The sequence below is a fragment of the Hyaena hyaena genome, unplaced genomic scaffold, assembly GCF_003009895.1.
Source record: "Hyaena hyaena isolate Hyena2069 unplaced genomic scaffold, ASM300989v1 scaffold_428, whole genome shotgun sequence".
Lineage (NCBI taxonomy): Eukaryota > Metazoa > Chordata > Mammalia > Carnivora > Hyaenidae > Hyaena > Hyaena hyaena.
Window position 1 is genome coordinate 1,534,739 of NW_024081062.1, and position 8,383 is coordinate 1,543,121.

The 8,383-nt window shown below is 57.4% G+C and overlaps 1 protein-coding gene across 1 annotated transcript in view; it reads right to left on the reverse strand.

Annotated features, from left to right (window-relative positions):
- The window catches only part of RASGEF1C (RasGEF domain family member 1C), a 90,392-nt gene extending 87,251 nt beyond the window's left edge, over window positions 1–3,141 (reverse strand). The window contains exon 1 of the mRNA XM_039252801.1: window positions 3,058–3,141. The gene's annotated coding sequence lies outside the window, so the exon portion shown is untranslated. The remainder of the gene's footprint in view (window positions 1–3,057) is intronic.
- Window positions 3,142–8,383: the final 5,242 nt, after the last annotated feature.

An 8,383-nucleotide genomic window follows, 5' to 3' on the forward strand; every position in this document is an offset into this window, starting at 1 on the left:
CTGCGAGGTTGAAGAGGAATCAACAGCTGTTCGTTGCTGGGGGAGAGGGGAATTTGGGAGTAGCTAAGAAAATAAATACATATTTACTCCTAGGAATTAAAGATACACCTTCACAAATGCAAACAACATGTGTGTGAGGCTACCCTTAACCTACTGTTTGTAACAACAAAGACCTGGAAAAAACCGAATGTCCCTCTGCAGGGCACGAGCTGAGTGTGATACAGCCCTCGATAGAGTAGGTCCTTGTACGAAACAATGAGGAAAGTCTCTATGAACAGGTAAGGAGGTATTTTTAATTGCAAAAAGCAAGGTGCAAAAGCAGTGGTGGATATGTTAATTTTTGTGATAACCCATAAATGCCTTATTTTGCAAGAGAAACCCAGGAAGGATAAGCCAGAAACGGTTTCAAGTGCTTACACCCAGTGTGGGAACAAGGAGGAAGAAACAGGGACTGGATTGAGACGTCTCAGGATAGCTTTTTAAAAAAAGTTTTGACACTGAGTCATGTAAATGTTTTACGTACTCAAAAAATAAAATTATATCATAAACACTAACAAGGAAAAGAACCCAAATCTCATGCAAACAGAAGTAGCTGAAGCTATTGGTATAAACAAACTGATAACATGCTCACACAGGGCCGACTACACGCCCAAAGATATCCTGAACTTGACCTGATAGGTTTTGGTAGGCAGTGGTTTGGATGTAGTGACTCTAAAACTCTTTGGGATATATTCTAAGACTAAGCAAATGATTACCGATATTTGGGGGAGAACCAGGTTCTTACTGTGGGAGGAAGATGAAAATATTAATTTTTAGTTAAAAAAAACCCTGATTTCTTGCCCCGGTGCACTGAGAAGTTCTAGAGACAATGACGCCAAGGATGCACTGAGCCCATCTAAAGTCTAGATCCTAGTTTCTGAAGCCCATCCCCACTCCAAGGCACGAGGCATCTTGGAGAAGCAGCTGACTCTAGGTCTGGGTCAAAATACAAGCACTGGGTGTTATATGGAAACCAACTTGACAATAAACTATGAAAGAAAAAAAAAATACAAGTGAGAGCCGGAACAACCCGCAAAGACTTCTGGGGACATGGCAAAAGAGACACCAGCCTGAACACCCAGCCCAAGCAACCAGCCGCACCCTGTCTTATCTTTCAAAACTCCCGGCAGGTGCCCCGATTCCACAGGACACCGGGGGGTCTGGGAGCAGCAGGGGCCCGCTGGGGACATGTCGGGGGGGCGGGGAGTGCTTGAGCCCAGACTCCTCTGTCCACTACCGCTGGCACCCCCACCACTTGCAGAACGCTACCCCCTCCTCATGCCCTCCTGGCCCTGTGAGGAGGGAGGAAGCATGCACGTGACTGCAGCCCCACCAGAGTGTAGGTGACTCCACATCGGGCAGGCTCGCTCCTCCTCGAAAATCCTTGGTGGACTCCAGCAGCCTCCTCCCTGACCTGCCCCCAAGTCCTCTCTACCCCCCTGGGGTGGGGATGGCATCCTTGCAGTACACAAACTCTAATCTCACCCTCCTTCCCCCTCCCACTGGGACTGTGCTTCATCACACCCAGAGAAGAACCCAAACTTCACAGCGCTCCTCACTGGCTGTTCCAGCTCCTCCCACCCACCACCTGTGTCTGCCTCAGGGGCCTCGCATCTGCTGTTCCCTCAGGACTTTTCAGCGGGCTCCTGCCTTGTCACTGCATCACAGCCAGTGACAGCCTCTCTGACCCTCCCTTACCAGGCTAAGGCTCAGGCCCCACCCCAGTCTCTCTCTCTGGCCCAATAACTCTGTTTTATTTTCTTCCTAACAGGTATCCTTGGCCATGACCTCAGTCTTTTCTTCGATGACTCGATTACTCCTTTGGCTTCCCTAGGCACTTACTGGGGCTGGGAGCAGAAGGCACACAATAGGGGCTCAGTGAATGCACTGGGTGAGGGAGTGGACAACCTCTCCTGGTCTCTGGGCATAATGGCTAGAGTATGGCTTCCGTGGCTGGAAGGCCAGCTTTGTCACTTCTTAGTCCTGTGACCTTGAACAACTCCTGTCACTTCCCTAAACCTCAGTTATTTCCACTGTAAGATGGGGACACAGCTCCTGCCCAGGTAAGTCTTCCTAGGGCGCTTCTCTGGCTACTGAAGCCCAGCAGGACATTTGCCTCAGGGGCCCAGGACTCAGGAGGGAAGGGGCTGGGTGAGCCCCACCACCCCAACCTGCCCTGTCTCCTCTCTCCACACTGCCTCATTCGCAGAGCAGAGCACGGGACAGGGTTGGGAGCACCCCACACCGCTTCCCCTCCAGGTCTGCCTTTCCCTACCTGAACACAGGGAGGAGTGGACTAGGGGTCCCCTGACCCTGTACGCTGCCACTGTGTGAGGCACCACTCTGAATCCCAAGCTGACGCCACTGTCCCTGCAGGCTCTCTGATGGTACTATCAATCCTTTCCCCAATCCGATCCCAGCTTCAGAGACAACACCCTCCTCCCTCCCTTCTTCACAAGCAACCGGCAGATCAGCTGTTCCCATTTCATAGACCGGGAAACTGAGGTCCGGTGCGGGGTGGAGGCCTTGGGTCCAGGCTGGCTTTTTCTGCCTCTCCAGTGACGGCAGGAGCTTACTGCTCACCCCGAGTGGAGTGCCGGGGGGGGGGGGGGGGGGGGGGGGGGTCGCGCAGCAGAGCCTTTCTTGCTCCAGCGGCGGCCAGGGGGTGTGCCCTCCGCCGGTGGCCTCCCCGCCGCCACCTGGCGCACGCACCCTGCAGCCCCCTCCCCCCGTCCCCCACCTCCGCCGCTCCGGCCGCACACTCCCTCGCGCCGCGTCTCCCGGGCCCGCCAGCCGGCCGGCCACGCGCACTGTCACCCGCGCGCGCACCTGTGCCCTGGTCAGGCCGGCGCGTCCCCGCGCCGCGGCCCGGACGCCCGCGGTCCCCGCCCGTTCGCCGCCCCGCACCTCCCGCCCCGGCACCCGCGCCCCGCCGCCGCCCGCAGCCCCTCCTCAGCGCCCGCAGCCCCGCGCCCTTGTCCCCAGCGCTCGTGTTCCGCCCGGCCGCGCCCCACTCACCGGCTCCCAGCGCGCCCGGACCCCGGGCCCGGCCCATGGGCAGCGCCCGTCGCGCCCGCTGAGAGCCGCGGCGCCTCGGACCCGGGCCGCTGTCCGCCGCCCGCCGTCAGCGCGGCTCCCGGGCGCAGCCCGCGGTGCGCTGGAGGCCGGCCCCGGAGCAGCGCGGCGCGGTGCCCCCTTGCGGCCGCACGGGGGACTGCGGGCCGCGCGGGCCGCCGGGTGGGGCTGCGGGCGCCCTGGCCAAGCCATGCCCTTGCCGCTCCTCTCCTGGGGCCTCCTGTTCCGCGGGCCGCCCTGCCCACGCGCCTCTCCTCCGCTCCAGGCCTCAGGGTCAAAGCTGAGCGTCCAGCCCTCCTCTGGCACTCACCTCCCACCCCTGTGGCCAGGACCCACTATGGGCATCATTTGCTGCTCCCCTGAGCGTGGCTCCTGCTGGACTCCCGACTCCCTCACCTGGCAAAGCCCTGGTTCCCTAAGACCCTGGTTCACCCCCTTTCCTCATGTTTGGGCCTTGGCCACTCCTCTGGCCTCTCCTCCTTCTGCCATGGCCACTCCACTGTGGTTTGTGTCCCTGAGTCCTGTGGGCACAGAGTGGGCATCAAGGGGGTGGGGAAGACTGCACGTAATCTCCCGACTGCCCTCCGTGGGGGGGGGGGGCAGCAGGAATAGGCGCTGGATAGGAATCTACCTCTCCCATCTCCTAGACTCGTGTAGCAGAATGGCCCCCAGCAGTCTTGGGTTGACACCCTCAGAAAGAGCATACCTGCCTGATAGTTCTGGTGAGAGCCAGAGCTGCCGCACATAGGCTCAGAGGAGCCTGGCTCAGGCCATTTCCACAGACCTGAACAGTGAGGATTACAGGCCTGGTGTTGCGTCCCTGGAGCTGGGGTGAAGTTAGGTCTGTGTCAACCCTGAGAATGGATGGAGTAGGGCTCCGTCTGCTCCAAGCATGCTTGATGGCCATTTCCAGAATGCCAGACAAGTGAAAACAACAGAGTCCAGCCTGTGGCTTGCATACTTGGGAAAACTGAGGCCTGGAGTGAGTGAGCAGGTACCTGTCTGGGGTGCACGCATGTATGAGGGTTGTGGGTTGATTGGACTGGGCAGGGAGGCAACAGGGCCTTGGGGCAGGACCAGGCCAGAGGCTGACCCCAGCGAGGCTGACACCTCAGACCAATTTCAAGGGTTGGGCTGGAGTGAGGAGGCAAGGGGAGATAGAGGCAGGCTGGGTCCGAGGGCAGGTACTGGGGCCAGTCCTCAGGCTGGTGTGTTTTCTCCAATGCCCAGCCCACGTCCCTGGCCCTCAGGTTAGGCCCAGTGCATTACCCAGAGGCTGGGGGTCTAGGGAGAGAAGGTTGCAGGAGGGAACGTGTAAGAGCTGGCCCGCTCACCTGTGACATGCAGGGGCCAGAGCAGCTGTGCCGGACCCCCTAACTGAGTGTAGTGCAGAAAAGCAGGGCAGTCTCTCCCCACCCTGCCGCATCTCTTCGACCAAAAGCCGGGGGCCACTGATGATGCACGACTGTCCCACTGAGTGAAGGGTGGGGTGCTGGAAGTCGGGGGACAGGGCCTGGGGGAGCAGCTGAAACCTGACAGCAAGCTTGCCTGTGGCCACAGTTCACGTCCCAAGTGGGTGAGTGGGCGGGGCTCTGCCCCTGACGTGAGGTAATGGCTGCGTCCCCTCCCGCTGCACAGGACGTCAGGCTGGCGCTGCCCAGCAGTCCCTTGGGCCGAGTCTCCAGGCCAGCATGGAGTTCTGTCCCAGAGCAGCACAGGCTGCTGGTGCTGTGTCCGGGTCCCAGGAGAGGTCTGGCCCAGAGTTGGGCCCATGTTTCCCCAGCCCCCTCCTGAGGCACACTGTCCAGCAAGGCCCCTCAGCCTGCCCCACCCCACCTACCTCCCTGTTCCCCAGAGTGTGGGGCCCCAGATGCAAGGGGAGCCTCCCTGAGCTGTCAGCTCAGCTTACCCTGCCCCCCCATCCACCCCGAGATATCCAGTGGATTCTGAGGGCCTGTGCGTGCCACTCTCCTGCCCCCTTAGAGCCCACGGTTTAGAGAGGAGACACTGAAAACTAACCATACAGACAAAAGAATAGTAAAAGCAATCTTTTCAGAGAGTGTGTAAGTGTCATGCATTAATCAACACAGGGTGAGGTGGCGGAGTGTGGCCGGGACTATTTTGGACAGGAGACTCAGGGAGGCCCCCTCTGCCCAGGGCGTGTAGGGTTTGCGTTGAGGCCTGAATGAGGAGCCAGCCCCACAAGGTCTGTGGGAGGAGCGTCCTGGGCAGACGGGGCAGCAGAAGCAAAGGCTGTGTGGACAGTACGTGCTTCTCAACTTTTGTGAGGAAGGAAGGAGGCTGGGTGCCCGGATGGGAGGAGAGGGTGGTGGACAGAGCAGGAGCCCAGGTGGAAGAGGGCAGTGCCAGGTCGGGGCCTTCTGGGGCGTGAGAAGCTGGGACTCTGTCTCTGGGTGGCCAGGGGAGGCCGTGTGCTGTCCCCGGGTGTGCTGGTCCTGGCACCCATGAGCCCTTTCCCAGCACTCCATGGCCCCGATGGTACCTCTCATACACAAGTGACTCGGAAGCCGCCTGAGTTTGCCTCACTAGCCCAGCACGGGCAGGGCTGGGGTCCTTGTCCCCTGAGGAGGCTGACCCTGGAGCTGCTGTGCTGAGGGTGGATGAGAGGGAGGGGGCGGCAGGCAGGGGAAAGAAGCTGGGGGCATCCCTACAGTTCTTGCTGGGGGAGAAGCCACGAGGTGATGGAAAGATGATAAGGATGCGTGAGGAGTGACAGAGGTGGCCAGGGCCCGGCCAGAGTGGACAGGGGGCCTTCTGAGGCTGTGTGGCCAGGGCAGTATTTGGTGGATGCCTGGGGGTGACCAGATTTAGGGTTGCAGGGCCTGGTGTGGCCATGACGGGTGACGCAAAGAGACACTGGGGTCCCACTCGCTGCAGGCACTCAGCACCTGGAGTCTGGGAGACCTGTCTGCCCCAACCCTTGGCCCAGCCAGAGCAGGTGACTCAGGGAGAAGCCTGACACCAAGCGGTATTGCCCAGCAGTTCACCAGTAACCTCAGAGATGGAGGAAAGGGGCCACAAGCCAAGGAATGTGGCCAGCCCCTGGAACCGGGAAAAGCCACGAGCAGATCTTCCTCCTACAGCCTTAGGTGGAACTGGCCCTGTGGACACCTTGCTTTAAGCCCACAGAGACCCATGTGGGACTTCTGACCTACAGAATGTAAGATAACACACTCGTGTCGTTTTGAGCCATTCAGTCTGTAGTGATTGGAGACAGCAGCAATAGCAAACTGCTATTGGAATGACACCATTCCACGAAAGAGGCTCAGTGAGGGCAGGTGCGGCTTGTGCGGGTGGCACAGCAGAGCCAGGGCCCAAGCTCTCCATGCTTTCCTCGGGCTGCCCTGCATGAGTTCGAGCCCTGTATCCAGCTCGCTGCTATCAGTGCAGAGTCCACTTCGGACCCTCTATCTCCCTCTCTCTCTGCCCCCACCCCTCTCTCTCAAACATTAAAAAAAAAAAAAAAAAAAGGAAATCACAGAAGGTGGTTGGAGGACATCTGTCTGTCCTAAACGTGATGCCAGCAGTGAGCAGGATGGCAGTGGGAGCTCAGGTTTGAAAAACACTTGGGGAGTCAACTGGGACCCACAGAGGCAGGGACACGGTGGTCACGGCTGCATCCTAGGAGGCTCATTCCAGGGTCGGGTAAAGGACAGACGGTAGCTGGGCAAGAGTGGAACCCAGTGGACTAGTTTGCAGTCCGCGGGTGGTGGAGATGGGTGATAAAGTCAGGGGTCAGATCCTCCTTCACCCGAGCAACTTCTCTTTGTCTTCAGCTGTCACCTCAGCCGCATTAAGTATTTGATGGCGGCCACAGAGTGAGGTCTCCAGAGGCAGGGCACAGTGTCAGATTTATGGGCCACTTATTTATGAGCTGCCCGGCAAGGATTTGTCGAAATAATTGAAGGAATGGACTGTGCTGGAGTGAGGTGAAGAGGGGTGGGAGGGGTCCTGAAAGGGGAGCCCGGGAATCACTGCGGCTCAGGTGAGGAGTCTGGGGGTGGTCCTGGGGGAAGGATGCATTTGGATTTGCACAGAGGCGGCAGGATTTCCCAGGGGATCAGTGTTTTCTGCCTCCAGCTGGGCTGTTTCTATACAGGGGCGGTGGGGGTGTGTGTGGGCAGGCTACAGGGATAGCGGCACCGAGCTGCAGCAGGGCCCCTGGTCTGTGCCCAGCAGGCTAGGCCTGGACTACATCCTCTCCCTGGGCACAGCCACGGCCTATTTCTCCTGGTCAGTTGGGTACCAGGGGGTCCCACACTGGTGGTGTTCATGCATTTCTGGTGGTGAGTTTGCATGGTGCACGTGTGTGTGTGCGCGTGCACACACACACACACACACACACACACACACACACACTCACTCCAGTCTCCATCAGGACGTGGCTTCAGGCTGTGGCTTCGAGATGTTTGACATTTTCTGCTTCCTCCTGCTCTTCCCTGAATAAGCCTGGCCATGCCCCAAAGGAAGCTCTTTTCTATTCAGAGTTTTGTGGGCACTTTCTTAAAAAAAGAAAAAAAAATCAAAAAACAAAAATAGGTTATTTATTGAAACAGTTGTGTTGAGTCACCCTTGCATTCTGGAATAAACAGTACAATGTTGGATTCAGTTAGCATCTATGAAAAGGGCACATGATCTTTTTCCAGTTTTGGAATCAAGATTCTACCAACCTCCTAACTGAATTGGGTGGTTTGAAAATCTTGGATAAGATAGGGTTTTTCTGTTTTTTTGGAAGTTTTGTAAAAACTGACCTGTAAGGCTGATTGGTCCTGGAGGGATTTGGGGGTGTAGGGGTGGGCTTTGGTTGCCATTTCCCTTTCTCTGATGGTCACTGATCCATTGGAAACTATCCAGAGCACATTTGTCCAGCCTCAGACCCTGTCTGGGCACATACTGGCTGTGGGAATTCAGGCGGTCTTCCTGCCTCAGTTTCCCCAACTTTACAATTGAGAAAATTCTATTGACCTCATGGGAACTGTTGTGATTAAATAAATTCATGTGTATGATGTACTTAGTGTTATCATTTTTTTCTCTTTAAAAATTTATTTTTATTTTTGAGAGAGAGAGACAGAGTGTGAGTGGGGAAGGGTCAGAGAGAGGGGGAGACACAGAATCCGAAGCAGGTTCCAGGCTCTGAGCTGTCAGCACAGAGCCCGATGCAGGGCTTGAACTCATAAACTGAAGATCATGACCTGAGCCGAAGTCGGACACTTAACCAAACCAACTGAGCCACCCAGGCGCCCCCTTA